The sequence below is a fragment of the Melozone crissalis genome, unplaced genomic scaffold (assembly GCF_028551555.1).
Source record: "Melozone crissalis strain CALT ecotype California unplaced genomic scaffold, PUWL_Pcris_2 ptg000120l_1, whole genome shotgun sequence".
In the NCBI taxonomy this organism is placed as follows: Eukaryota; Metazoa; Chordata; class Aves; order Passeriformes; family Passerellidae; genus Melozone; species Melozone crissalis.
The window spans coordinates 6190260-6202760 of NW_026535896.1; positions in this window are offsets into that span (position 1 = coordinate 6190260).

The following is a 12501-nucleotide window of genomic DNA, read 5'->3' on the forward strand; positions in this document are numbered from 1 at the left end:
GGCTGGCAGGAGAAGCTGAGGGACCTGGGCTGCTGGAGCTTCTGAAGAGGACGCCCAGTGCTCCTCCTGCAACTGCTCCAAGGGTGGTTCCAGACAGTCAGAGAATCAGCCAGGGTGGAAAAGACCTTGGAGATCATCAAGTCCAACCTGTGCCCTGACACCGCCTTGTCTTCCTGAGCCTCCTCTTCTCCAGGAAAAATAACCCCAGCTCTCTCAGCCTCTCCTCACAGCTCTTGTGCTCCAGACCCCTCCCCAGCCTTGTTGCCCTTCTCTGGACACGCTCCAGCCCCTCCTTGTCCTTCCTAAATTGGGGGCCCAGAACTGGACACAGCACTCGAGGTGTGGCCTCACCAGTGCTGAATGCAGGGGAGCAATCCCTGCCCTGCTCCTGCTGGCCACACCATTCCTGATCCAGCCAGGAGCCATTGGCCTTCTTGTCCACCTGGGCACACTGCTGGCCCATGTCCAGCCTGCTGTCCATCAGTCCCCGCAGGTCCCTTTCTGCCTGGCTGCTCTCCAGCCACTCTGTCCCTAGCCTGTAGCACTGCAGGGGTTGTTGTGGCCAAAGTGCAGGACCCGGCACTTGGACTTATTAAACTTCATCTTATTGGACTCTACCCATCCATCCAACTGTTCCCGGTCTCTCTGCAGAGCCCCCCTACCTTCCAGCAGATGGACACACACTCCCAGCTTAGTTTTGTCTGCAGATTTACTACTGAAAGACTCAACACCCTCATCCATGTTGTCAGTAACAATATTGAACAGGACTGGCTCCAGCAGAGACCCCTGAGGGATACCACTGGTTACTGGCTGCCAGCTGGATGCAGCAGCGTTTGCCACCACTCTCAGGTGTACCATTCACCACCACTCAACTGGCCATCCAGCCAGTTGTAGATGTTTAGTTGATGCCCCTCGTTCTTTCAGAGAATATTAAAAAACTTAATAATTTCGTGGTCTCTAGTGGTGTTCACAGGGGTCCCAGAAGAGGGACGAGAGAAGGATCTGACTCCATGTTTCAGAAGACTAATTTAATATTTTATGATAGATATTATATTAAAACTATACAAAAAGAATAGAAGAAAGGATTTCATCAGAAGGCTTGCAAGCAAAGGAGAAAGAATGGCATGATAACAAAATCCTGTGTGTGACCACGGAGAGACACAGCTGGACTGTGATTGGCCATTAATTAGAAACAACGACATGAGGCCAATCCCAGATCCACCTGTTGCATTCCAGAGCAGCAGATAATCATTGTTTATATTTTGTTCCTGAGGCCTCAGCTTCTCAGGAGAAAAATCCTAGCAAAGGGATTTTTCAGAAAATATCATGGCTACAATGGTCGCTGTGCCCAACAAACAGACTCTGACCACCGCATCTCACTCCAGCCCTTCTCTGTTTGTGACCAGAAGGAGACAGAGCTTTCCTTGGCAGTGGGAATTGCAGGAAACCTCCCCAAAGTGCAGCTTGGAAGATTCAGCCTGGAGCTGAGGAGAAAGCAAAGTCCCTCGTAGGGCAGAATGTTGGTGCTGGAGGTGTGGCAGTGTGAGGCTGGGCCATGGCTGGGCTCTGTGTGCCAGGAGCCGGCAGCGCTGGGTGCAGGGAGCCCAGGGAGGGCACAGAAACACTGGGTGAGAAATGCTGGGGCACAGCGAGATGGGCGAGTGCAGCCGGCCAGGGCAGAGGAGCAGCACGCCCAGGGGGCACAACCTGCAGGACAGATGGCCAAGGGCTGGGCAGGGCTGGCAGGGCCACAGGCACCCAGGCCTTTGTGCCCTGGGCTCAGGCAGTGCCTCTGGAGGCCCCACAGGAGGAACTTTCCTGTCAGGGGCTGCACTTTGCTTCTCCCTCGGCCTCCCTGGGGAGTTTGGCAGGGGCTGCAGGTTGATGCCATTTGTCCTTGCTGCCCCTCAGCTCCCCCTGGCCCACCAAGAGCCCCAAGGCAACCGTGAGGGACAGGCCCTGCAGGCCCAGGCTGGGCTCAGGGCTTGGCCTTTCTGCTTCCTGCAGCCAAGCTAGGCCTTGCTCAGCATTGCAGTTCCCTGCTCAGAGCCTTTAGCTCCCTGCAATCCTGGCCTCAAGTGTCTACACTCAGCAGGCCCTGGGCAGCCTTTGGCACTCCCTGCCCTCACTGGGGCCCAGCCATGCTCCAAGGCACTTGGAGTTTTGCTGCTGACTCCTTGAGCATCCCTCTCAGCGTGCCTGAGGCTCTTGGACCCAGCCCTAAATCCAGCGTGGGGCTGATTAAAATACAGAAAGCCCTCAGGAGCTCTTTGTCCTCCTTCCATTGTCTTCCTGTCTCCAGGGATTCCGCAGTGCTTGGAGTCAGTTTGGAGTTCTCTTCAGGAGGGAGATTCCAGAGTGCACCTCGTAATTTTTGGTTTTAGTCAAGAAATTATTTTTTTACTTTTCATTTCAGAGAAGAGGGGATGGAAGCATTCCCAAGTGATCTTGATGCTGAATGTCTCCTTAGGAGGTCTTGGCAGGGAGAAGAATGAGCCCCTTGCAGGCTGAGCCTGTTTGGACAAGCTGCTCCTCACCCACAGCCTCACCATGTGTGACATGGCCCACCTGAGCCAAAATATAAAACTGTATTAAAAAAAAAATTAAATATTCATTTTTCTCTAAAAATAAAATTTAATTAATTTAAATAGTTATATTTATCTTTTTCTATTTATAAAAATCTTATTCTGGAGTTTTATTACCTAACTTTTATGCTGTTCTTTAAAAACCTATACATTTTTAGCAACCAAAAAGTAGTTGGTCATTGGTTCCGAGCAACATAATTCCCTTCATTAATTAATTAAGTTTTATTGGCTATTTAGTTTTTCCTCTTTATAATAATTAGTAATATTTGCAGTCCTCTTGTAATCTTTTTTTATAATATATTTCTCATACAGGGTAAAAGGGACCACTCTGTCTATGGAGACATTTCTGGGCACATTTGGGGCAGTTCTGGGTCTGGGGAGAGAATTCCGAGAGAGAACTTGAGGGTCTGGAGGACACTTGGGGGAGCCGGGTGGGCACTTGGAGGGGCACTCAGGGATTCTGAGGGACAGTTCGGGGTCCAGGGCAGCACTTGGGGGTCCAGGGGGGCCCTTGGAGGTCAGGGAGGGGAATTTGAGGCCCTTCGGGGTCCAGGTGGGCCCTTGGGGGGCTCGAACGGGGCTCGAACGGGGTGCAGGGGGTGATGGGAGTTTTAGGCGTGGATATCATACTGTTTAACGGGGCCGCGGAGCATCACAGGAGTTCTGGGTGCGGCTGCAATGGCTCTCGGTGGGGCGCGGGGCATGACAGGAGATGAAGTCCCGGTTGGAGTAGTGCTGGGCATGCGCCGCGGAGCATGGTGGGAGCTGTAGTCCCGCAAGTGGCTTGAACATGATGTTTGGGGGTCCGGGAAGGCTCTTGGCGCACACTTTTGCATCCGAGCTGCAACTTGAGATCCTCGGGGAAACTTAAACAGTTCGGGAGCATTTGGGAGGAGCTCAGGGAGCTCTAACCGGGCTCTTTAGGGCATGGGGCACGGCAGGAGTTTTAGGCGCTGGACTGTATTCTGAGGGGCTCAGGGGCCACAGGGGATGAGAGGAGATAAATTCCCAGAAGTGGCTGTACCGGGCATCTGTGGGGTTGGGAGCACTCAGGGGATCCGGGGACGCTTTTGGGGGGTCCCGAATGGGCTCTGAGAGATCTTGGAGGGTCTGGGGGACACTGATGGGACAGGTGGGGGCGGATCCCAGTGTTCTGTGGAGCGTGGGGCATGACGGGTGTTGTAGTTCCGGCTCCAATGGAGCTCAATAGGGCCGCAGGGCATGATGGAAGTTGTAGGCAAAAAGAAAATATGGGGCCCATCTAGGCACCACCCCCAGACACGGATCCCTGGTACTGATTGTCTGCAACTGGTGATGGGCAGGAGCCTCGGCAAATGGGATATGGTGGAGGTGGGAACAGCCAAATCACCCTCCTCCAGTCTCTCCCAGTACAGCCCAGTTCATTCCCAGTACAGACCAGTATAACCTCAGTAAAGCCCAGTTCATCCCAAGTAGAACCCAGATCAACCCCACTGCCCCTCCAATCCCTCCCAGTAAAGCCCAGTCCATCCCAATACACCTGAGTTCAATCCCAGTTATTCCCATTTCCTCCCAATGTCATCCATGTGACCCCAGTGCCCCCAGTCTTCTCTGCAATAACTCCAGTGTCCCCAGTTTGTCCCAGTAGCACCCAGTATGTCCCAGTATGTCCCAGTGTCTACCACAATGTTCCCAGTGTTCCCCAGTGTTATGAACAAAAATTCTGTTGATTTTTTTTGTGAGAAAATGGTTACCACTGTTGCTGCTGGGATGCTGCTTGTGTTATGGTAATTACGGGTCATTGTTGTTAATAGTTGTTTTTGTATCAGTAAAAGCCCTGGCTGGGGTGAGTTAATGGCCCTTCTCTGAGAAAGTGAAAGGTGGGGTACCTCGCGAACAGCAAGGAGAAGAGACTTTGCAGAGGAGGGATATGCAAAATACTCCAAGGACCAGCATACTGTGTGGGACCCCTACTCCAAACATCCAGGAAGAACCCCAAAACCAATGAGCCACATAAGAGTTGAGAGATTGGAGTGATGTCTGGATGTGAGGAGCAGAGTGCTGGGCCTGCAGAGACGTTGTTCCTCACCCTGTGTTTGAGAGCCCCTGGGCTGGGTCTGGGAGGGGGCGAAAGTGGGACCAATTCAACAACGGAGGGTCTTGATGCCCGAAAGACTCCCACGAGGACTGGACCCCAAACTCTGCCCCTAGTGGACAAAGCTGCACATGTCGTCCTCCTCCTCTGAGTCGCCCTGGGAGAGATGACGGGAGACTGCAGCCCCGCCGAGCTGCCCAATCCTGAGCTGATCACTTATAATAAAGGCATTAAAAGGAGAAGAAGTCTCCTGGCCCTGTTTATTTCAGCTGGGGCGCTCGTCCGGGATAGCCACGCCAAAAGAGGACACCAGGACTGGCCATCTTGGACCTCAAGGACAGCTGGCTACCAGGACCAGAGGGATCGGCTCAGGAGCAGCGACGCAGAGGAGCACCGGAGCACCGGACTGGTGAGAAATCCGGTGGCGGGAGTGGGAGACGTGCGCATGTGTGTGTGAGTGAGACGAAGGCCGGCAGCCGGACCCTCGACCTGAGAGTGGACCCCTAAGTACCGCGTTTCTGAGCTTTTGAGAGAAAGCCGGCCAGGAACAGGGGGCGGTGCTTGGAATTAGTGTGAGTGAGTCGTCTCCTAAGGGGGAAAAAAAGGGCCCCCCCCTCCGGGCGTACGGAGGGAATAGTTGTATGAGTGGCACGCCAAAGGGAAGTCAGGCAGATTTGTAAGTCCCGAGAAGGATTCGGGTAGGATTTGGAAGTCCCGAAAACAATACAGGTAAGATTTGTAAGTCCCGAGAAGGATTCGGGTAGCTCACAAGCCCTGCAGGCAAAGTAAGTCCTGACAAAGGAGTCAGGCACAAACCCCAGCGAAGGAGGCTGCAGTTTGCTTTTAAGTCCTGATACGGTGAAGCCTAAGAATTGGCAGGTTAGGCAAACTAAAAATCAGGCAGTTGTTTTTCCTGACTGAGGGAGTCAGGCACGACCCGGATTCTTAGGCCGAGGTTTCGTGTGTTCAAGTCCCGATAGATGTAAGACCTGACGTTGGGAAAGTTGGGCAATCAAGAGATCAGGCAGTTGTTTCAGTATAAAGTCCTGAGCATCAGGCAGAAATTTGAAGTTTGGTGGAGGAGGCTGAAGCTCCTCAGAGGAGTTTTTTTGAAATTACCTGTCAGTAGAGGCACCTTTGGGATTTTTTGCTATTGAGATCTGAAAAATGGGAGGGTGTAATAGTAAAAAGACTGGCAAGAGGCTGAGGTATATACATTCCAATAATCCCTTAGGAGAACTGTTAGTAAAATGGGATTCTATAGAGGCCACAGAGGGATTAGATAAAGTGAAAATGATCCATTATTGTGTGGAAGTGTGGCCGGAATTAGAGGTGCAAGGAGGATGGCCTTGGTATGGGACAAAAGATAAGTGGATGTGCCAACAACTAAATAATTATCTGACAGCTCGAGGCGATACTGATCCTGAGCAATTACTGTATGTATCTTGCTGGGTAAAGAGCGCTGTTGAGGATGAAGGGGTGCAAATTTGTAAGGTACAGAGGAAGAAAGAGGGGAATGAAGGAGGGGATGATAGGACTAGTAAAAGATGGAACCCCCTGGATTATTTGCCTCCTTCTGCCCCTCCACCTTATAATCCTTTTCTTCAAGCACCTCAAATGGCAGGTCCGGTTCTTCCCCTGGCTGCCATCTCATTACCACCTGCTCCAATTCCTCCTTCTACCTCTTCAGCTTCCGCTATGATAAACCCAGTATCTCCTCCAGTTCCTTCTGCATCACCACAAGTGCCTACTCCACCTGCTGCATTCTCCACCCCTTCTCCAGCTCCACTTAATATCCACTCAGGCTCTTCTCCCCCTCCTATTGATGTCCCTTTACCTCCTCCTAGTTGGGACACAAATGCCTCCTCGCCCAGTAAACAGCTATCAGCAAATACACCTGCTGATGGGCAGAACGTTCAGGGTAACCCAGATATCCCTCAAAGTATTTTGGCATCTGAAGATGGGCCTTACTGTAGCACCAGATCCAAGACCTCCAAGGCAGAGAGACTTTTTCCCCTCAGAGAGGTTCCTATGGGAGGAGTGGCAGGAGGTGTTGGCTTTGTGAATGCTCCCCTCACTGCTTCTGAGGTGAGAGGATTCAAGAAAGAGTTGGGACATTTAGTGGAGGACCCAGTGGGCATAGCCAACCAAGTGGATCAATTTCTAGGTCCAAATATCTACACTTGGGGGGAGATGAATTCCATCCTGAGTATATTATTTTCCCCAGAAGAGGTCCAGATGATTAGGGCGGCTGGCATAAGAATATGGGAGAAAGATAACAGTCCAGGACCCCAGGTGCCAACAGGTGAACAGAACTTGCCACTAACGGAGCCCAGCTGGAACCCTAACCAGGAGGAGGGGAGGAAGGCCATGATGGAATATAGGTCTTTGATGATTCGGGGGATCAAAGAGTCAGTTCCTAAAGGAACTAACACCCAATTGGCATTTGAGGGTGCACAAGAGAAGGATGAAGCTCCTGCTGCCCGGCTTAACCACCTAAAGCGGAACTTCCAGTTTTACTCCAGAATAGACCCAGACACCCTAGAAGGTCAAATGCTAATAAAAGTCCAATTTGTTACCAAATCTTGGCCTGATATAAGGAGAAAATTGGAAAAGATGAAAGATTGGCAAGAGAAGGACATAAATGAGTTATTAAGAGAGGCATTGAAGGTGTATTTAAGGAGGGAGGAAGAAAAAGCAAAGGCCAAGGCTAAGATCATGGTTGCTGTAGCTAGAGAAAGTGCAGGGTGGGCGGGTCCACCCCCAGGAGGAGGCAAGGATAGGTCAGTACCGTCAGGTACAAGAGGGATGGAGACACCTCAAGGCCCTTTGAGAGAACGACATTGCTCTTACTGTGGAAAGGCAGGACACGTCAGGAGATTTTGTAGAAAGCTCAGTCTCGATGCAGTAATCGCCAGGGAACAAGATAATTTAGGGAAGATCCTTAGAGGTGACAATTAGAGGGTCAGGGGCTTTACACTTCAGGGGACCTGATGCAACATCTAGAAGAGCCCTTGGTAAACTTTGAGGTGGGACCCCTAAATGAAGAATTAGACTTTTTTGACTAGATACAGGAGCAGATAAGTCCTATCTCAACAAGGTAACATCTGAAGTTAGACAAAAACAGCTAAGTAGAAAGGATATCCAATACTACCAAAACTGGCCAGTGAAACTAAACTTGTAATAAGTGATGTGAAAGTGAAAGGTACCTTATTGTTGTCTTGTTGTGTGTGTGAGAGTGAGTCACAAGCAAAGTCAGCCTCAACTTCCCGGGCAGGTGGGAAGGGGGCAGTGGAAGTGTGTGTGTGACCTGCAAACCAGGCTTGTGTCACCTGGGCGGGTGGGGGCTGTGGCCGAAGTGTGTGAGTGACCTGCAAACAAGACTAGTGCTCCCCAGATGTGTGAGGGAGCCGTAGCTGTAAGAGCATGAGTGACACGCAGACAGCCTCACAGGTGAACATGCACCAGAGGCAACCAGAGTCAGGGCCCTTCCAAGAGGCCCAGGGATACTGAGACCTGTGGGCCAACCCCAAGGTGAGGGGAGCCACAGTGATTTTCTAGCAATAATGATCCAGTTTGTGTCTTGAAGGCGTGAAGGAATGTGTGAAAATGAATGAGAAATAAAAGAGAGTGAATACAGACGAATTAGAATAGAGGTAATGTAGATTGTGCATTATAAGTTTTACCACATCTCCTTAGAGGGAAGTGTATTGTGTAGAAGAATGGTGTAAGAAAAAAAAAAAAAATTAAGTGTAAGGGGTTGAAAGCAAAGTAGTATTTAAGCTGTAAGTGAAAGTAAGAAACAGAAGCAAGAGATAAATAGATAAGATCTTTAAAAACAGAACAGAAAACCAGTGAATTAAATACACAGAAAAATAGGAGAATAAAAGCATTTTGGGAGTTAAGTTAGCTAACAGAAATACAACTCCTTGCAAAATACAGAGTATGCTGAAGTTGATGAGAGAAACATGCAAGCTATGGAAAAAGAGAAGTTAACCAATAACATTAAACAGAGAAACTGAGTTTTGATAGAATCATAACATTGCAGACCATTAATGCCTGTGTTTGAAAGCCCATTTCAGGTATTTTTCATTACTAATTCGACTGTGCAGACCAAAAGAAAAAGGTTGGACCTACATCACCCTCACCCCCTGGCATTGGACCAGGATTAAACATAGGGTTTTTTCCCTCTGGCATTCTGGCATTGGACCAGACTCCACCCCATTCTCCTTCTGGCATTGGGCCAGAGTCCCAGTTTTTCCCTCTGGCATTGGGCCAGAGTCCACACCACTCTGACCTCCGGGCACTGGATAAGGATTCAAATTCACCTAAGTATACTGTGATTTAAAGTTGACTCTCAGAAGGAAGAGTCAAAAAGACTGAACTGTGTGGGAAAATTGGTATCAGAGTTCTAACATTGCTTAAAATGTTTCAAGACTGTTCTGTGTAAACTATGCTGGTAAAAAGTTTAACACTGTAAATAGGTAATTCTGGTTAAGTTCCCCAATTTAGTACCAAAGACTCCAGGTTAATCCTCTACAGAGCACTCCCCTAGGAGAAACCAAAATTAGTAAGGACGGACCAAGAGAGGTTTAACCAGAGAAGCGGGTAGAAGGGACTCTAAAGAGCTTGGAAGCTTCTTCTCAGTAAAATTCGCCAAGAGGCAAGGCCGGGTGGGCAGGCTGTGCAAGATGACCCATACCGGAGTCTTGGGAAGGGTAGTAATGATGGCTCTGATTGCTGGCGGTGCTCTGGGGAGCCCAGCTGAGCCGTGCAGTGAGTGCTACCAACTCCTCTATGAGGAGGAAGTGAGCTCCTTGTCGAGAGTCCACATCAGTTCTAACCCTGATTGTGTTAACCTCTCCAAATTGGTCCTTTATCAGAAAAATAAGAGATTGTATTGGATAGCCCACAATATTGCCACTTTTAGGCAGCCACTCCTAGGAGAGTGCCCTATAGGGGAAGCCAGGTTGTGATGCTGCTGAAACAAGCTCAGTAGATCTGGTAAAAAGAAAAGAAATGGTGAAAATGGTAAGAAAAATTGTTTGTAACAAGTATTTAGCAGTGGAGTATTCAGCCACCCAGTGGATCCCAAAAGATCCAAACAAATTAGAGTCTGCTGAAAAAAAAAAAAAAAGACAAGTGTGATCACCATGAAGTTTATGAATGTTATGAGTGTACTGAAAAAGAGATAAACCCCTTTTGGAACACATTTCAGGGGAGCTCTAAAACCCTAGGTTTGATCTCTGATACCACAGTACCCACCAAATTGTCAGGAGACTGGTCTGACAGCTGCACCGCTAGAATGATAAAACCAATTTTCTTCTTGTTGCCCAAAGAAAGTGGATCAAGTTTAGGAGTTCCTATATATAATGATTTGGGAGAAATTAAACAGAATAAGCAAAGTGAAATAGAAATTGAGGAAATTCAAAATTGTAAAGGACAAGTTCAGACCCCAACATTTATGTTAAACAAAGTCATCAGGCTCCAGGCAGTATTAAAAATAAAGAATGCAATTATTAGGGACATTTCAAACAAAATAAAACTATTAGCATGTGTAAATAATCAAGAACAAACTCCTACACTTGATTCAAGTTGGTGGGAGAACCTGGAGATTTTCAAAAAGGATGTATGGGAAAGAGTAATTTTTCTCACTGTGTGTATACTTGGAGGATTGCTCTTTTTACTATGCTTATTTATCAGTTTCAGAAAAACAGCATTTGCCGTGCAGACCAACCTAAAGAAACCAAGGAAAGTAACAAAATTCAGTAACCGTGATTACCAAAGTGCTCAAGAAATGTATAGTCAATTCAAAAAATTAAATATGAAGCTCATGAGTCAAATATTGTAAGTTGATGCGAGCTTAAAATTTAAGATCGATCAAAGCAAAAGAGGGGGGACTGTTATGAACAAAAATTCTGCCAATTTTTTTTGTGAATAAAAGGTTACCATGATTGCTGCTTGAGTTATAGTAATTACGGGTCGTTGTTGTTAATAGTTTTTGTATCAGTAAAAGCCCTGGCTGGGGCGAGGTAATGGCCCTTCTCTGAGACAGTGAAGGGTGGGGACCTCCCCAAACAGTGAGGGGAAGAGACTTGGGGGGGGGGATATGCAAAATAACTCCAGGACCAGCATCCCATGAGAAGCTACTGCTTCTAGCTTGCTAAAGAAGACCCCAAAACAACGAGCCAACTAAGAGTTGAGAGATTGGAGTGATGCCTGGAAGTGAGGAACGGAGTGCTGAGCCCAGAGAGATGCGGAACACCTTTGTATTCCCTCTCACCCTGAGCACGGGAGTTGTCAGGAAGAATGGGAGTGGGCCAAGAGAGGCGGCAGGAGTAACATCGGAAGGGGTCACCGCGCCCTAAAAGCTCCCACGAGGACCCCCAGCTCTGCCCCTAGTGAACAAAGCTGCACATATCCTCCTACTCCTCCTCGTCCTCCTCGTCCTCCTCGTCCTCCTCGTCCTCCTCGTCCTCCTCCTCGTCCTCCTCCTCATCCTCCACCTCGTCCTCGTCCTCCTCCTCCTCGTCTGCCTCATCCTCCTCGTCCTCGTCCTCCTCCTCCTCCTACTCACCCTCCTCCTCGTCCTCCTCCTCCTTCTCCTCCTCCGCCTCGTCCTTGTCCTCCTCGTCGTCCTCCTCGTCCTCCTAATCCTCCTCGTCCTCCTCCTCCTCCTCCTCCTCATCCTCATCCTCCTTCTCCTCCTCCTCCTCCTCCTCCTCCGCCTCCTCCTCGTCCTCCTCCTCATCCTCCTCCTCCTCCTCCTCGTCCTCCTCGTCCTCGTCCTCCTCCTCGTCCCCCTCATTCTCCTCCTCCTCCTCGTCCTCCTCCTCCTCCTCCTCCTCATCCTCAACCTCATCCTACTACCCCTTCTCCTCGTCCTCCTCCTCCTCCTCCTCGTCCTCCTCCTCGTCCTCGTCCTCCTCCCCCACCTCCTCGTCCTCCTCCTCGTCCTCCTCCTCCTCCTCCTCGTCCTCCTCCTCCTCGTCCTCCTCCTCGTTCTCCTCCTTCTCCTCCTACTCCTCCTCATCCTCCTCCTCCTCGTCCTCCTCGTCCTCGTCCCCCTCCTCTTCATCCTCCTCCTCCTCGTCCTCCTCCTCTTCCTCATCCTGCTCCTCCTCCTCCTCCTCATGCTCCTCCTCGTCCTGCTCCACGTCCTCCTCCTCCTCGTCCTCCTCCTCCTCCTCCTCGTCCTCCTCCTCATTCTCCTCCTCGTCCTCCGCGTCCTCCTCGTCCTCCTCCTCCTCCCCCCCCTCCTCGTCCTCCTCCTCCTCCTCCTCGTCCTCGTCCTCCTCCTCCTGGTCCTCCTGGTCCTCCTCCTCCTCCTCGTCCTCGTCCTCCTTCTCGTCCCCCTCCTCCTCCTCGTTCCCTTCCTCCTCCTCCTCCTCGTCCTCTTCCTCCTCCTTCTCCTCCTCCTCCTCCTCCTCGTCCTCCTCCTCCCCCCCGTCCTGCTCCTCGCCCTCCTCCTCCTCTTCCTCCTCCTTCTCCTCCTCCTCCTCCTCCTCGTCCTCTTCCTCCTCCTCCTCCTCCTCCTTCTTGGCCTCCTCCTCCTCGTCCTCCTTGACGTCCTCCTCCTCCTCCTCCTCCTCCTCCTCGTCCTCCTCCTCGTCCTCCTCGTCGTCCTCGTCCTCCTCCCCCACCTCCTCGTCCTCCTACTCCTCCTCCTCGTCCTCCTCCTCCTCCTCATCTGCCTCTTTGTCCTCGTCCTCCACCTCCTCCTCGTCCTCCTCCTACTCCTCGTCCTCCTCCTACTCCTCGTCCTCCTCCTCCTCCCCGTCCTGCTCCTCCTCCTCGTCCTCCTCATCCTCCTCGTCCTCCTCGTCCTCGTCCTCATCCTCC